The following is a 2341-nucleotide window of genomic DNA, read 5'->3' on the forward strand; positions in this document are numbered from 1 at the left end:
GGGGAGGGATGCCTCCGGACAGCTCGCCCCCAGGCCCACGACCTGCTGGCCTCTTTCGCAGGTGCTGGCTGGGGTTTCCTGCGAGAGCGGATGGGATCGGAGGCACGAGTGCTGTCCCGACTCCTGAGGGGACCGGAGGCCCCCTGGCCCAGGCTGTGAGTAGGGTTGAAGGCGCGGCGCCCTTCCTCGCGCCCCAAGACGGGGGGTGCTTCCGGGGAAGACGGCCCCCGGTTGGTTCCGGGGGGCCGAGGGACAGGTGCTGTGCTCCTCCGTGGTCGGGGCGGACAGTGGCAGGAGTGCCAGGGGCGCAGGGTCCGGAGGCGGGGTGGGTGCACTGGACAGCAGGGGAGGGGGAGGCGGCGCCAGACCTGGGACGGCCCCAGGGGAGAGACGTTGCTGTTCTTTGGAACGCCGCGCAGGTCTCCGGCTTACTCCTCACCCTGGCCTGGCTGGCGGTGCTCGCCGAGTCCAGTCCACAGGGCCGGCAGGGTCCTGGCGGGGCTGGGGGGCCCGCGGGCACCCGACGACGCGCCGGAGGGTCAGGGCCAGGCTGGCCGCTGGCGTGGCGTGCGTGCCGGCAGGGGGCGCTGAAGGCTCCCGTGCCGTGTGTGGGGGAAGCAGTGTCCCGGGAGGGCGCGGGCCGCGGGGGTGGGAACGGGGTGGTGCGCGGTTGCTGGGTGGGGTTGGGGCTAGGGTTACGGGAGGGCTGTCCGGGAACACAAGTGGCCTGGGCAGGGCTGGCCTGCGCCGAGGCTCCGAAGGCAAGGACGGCGAGCACCGCCAAGGCGCGCGACCTGCTGGGCTCGGGGTGTGTGAGCGTGGCGCGTCCGGCGACCCGGAGCCTGGCCCCGCGGGGCGCAGCCTCCCCGCAGCTGGCCTTGGGGCGGCAGCCAGGCGCAAGGTAGGCTCCTGGCGCTCCGGGCGGCAGCCGCCAGCGTCTACGGCCATACCACCCTGAACGCGCCCGATCTCGTCTGATCGCGAAGCTAAGCAGGGTCGCGCCTGGTTAGTACTTGGATGGGATTCCGCCTGGGAATACCGGGTGCTGCAGGTTTTTGCCAGGCGCCCCTGTCTCCCTGCCTCCCCCGCTTGTTCTTTTGGACCTGGCCGCCGGCGGCTCACCCGAACACATTCCTGGTGGCCCTTACCCCTGCCCCCGGCCGGAGCGTGTACCACCCAAACCTGGATCACCTGTGGCACAGGTAGAAATCTGGCTGCATCCTGGCCCATCCAGGTCTGCCACCACCCTGCCGAAAATCAGGCCTGGGATGTCCGGTTTCAATACCCCTTACTAGCTGCACCAGTTCTCAGCCTGCAGCCCCTACCATTTGATCATTGTTGGGGGGGTGGGGAGCGTTGGCATGGTGTCGGCGGGGCCATGTCTCTCCTAATCCACCCAGTGCATTCAGCCCCTCTGGGGCTGGTCTGCCATCCAAAGCATACCAAAAAATGGACAGATAGGTGCAACCCAGCGGCCCAATGGTCTTGCTGCCCCTGCGGGCAGATCTGGACCAGAACGTGCCTCAGGGAGAATGCCAAGGTGGCCATGGGTGGCAGCAGCAGCATCTAGGCACCCACATCCTCGGGCCACCCATGCTGACTTCCCTCTGCAGGGAAGGCCTTCCTGTCTGTGCCCAGCCTTAGCATGATATACATGCACTGGCTCTCTTTCTGCGGGCACTGGCCACCCACTGGTTCAGAGCAACCCCATCTGAATTCTTTGGCCTCCACCCAATCTAACCACAAGCCTGGCCTTCCTTGCCTTACAGTGGGCAGGCCCAGTCTGGTTGCTGGGCCACCGTAGGCCAGGATTTCCTTTCAGGGGTGACAGTGTAGTGGGTTGAGTCACCCACTCTCATGCAACTTGGAGGCCAGTGGGTGGAGACCGAGTGGCCCAAAAGACCAGGGATGTAGTCTACTGCCTAGGAGGTTTGCAGAGGGTGGTCTCTCTTGTGGGCTGGGGATTACTGGGGGGAGAACTCTGAAATCCTTCCTCCCTCAAACCCAAACCTGAAGCTACAGCCCTTGGGAGAAGGAAACACTGAGGATTGCTCCACATGGGCCTCCAGGTTTCAGCAGTGTTCTGAAACCTCCCGCATCCATGTCCAGTGACCCCACAGCAAGGCCTTTCTGGAGCTCTGTGACCCACTGGGTCAGAAACCACAGTGGCCCTGAGACTTAGCAGAGTGTGGTGGGGTGGGGAGGGTCTGAAGAGGGCTTGAAGAGGACTGCTTTGGTGGGACACCAAGTGACCCTCACCCCCCCAGGGCCTTGGACAAGGACAACCTGCCTGCAGCCCACCCAGGTGCAGGAGTTGTCCAGAGGCTCTGCCACTGGCCCA

At 65.5% G+C, this 2341-nt stretch overlaps 1 pseudogene; it reads left to right on the plus strand.

Moving 5' to 3' along the window:
* Window positions 1-936: 936 nt before the first annotated feature.
* On the plus strand, window positions 937-1054 carry LOC119524745 (annotated as a pseudogene).
* Window positions 1055-2341: the final 1287 nt, after the last annotated feature.

This window comes from Choloepus didactylus (genome assembly GCF_015220235.1).
Source record: "Choloepus didactylus isolate mChoDid1 chromosome 11 unlocalized genomic scaffold, mChoDid1.pri SUPER_11_unloc6, whole genome shotgun sequence".
Taxonomy (NCBI): Eukaryota; Metazoa; Chordata; class Mammalia; order Pilosa; family Megalonychidae; genus Choloepus; species Choloepus didactylus.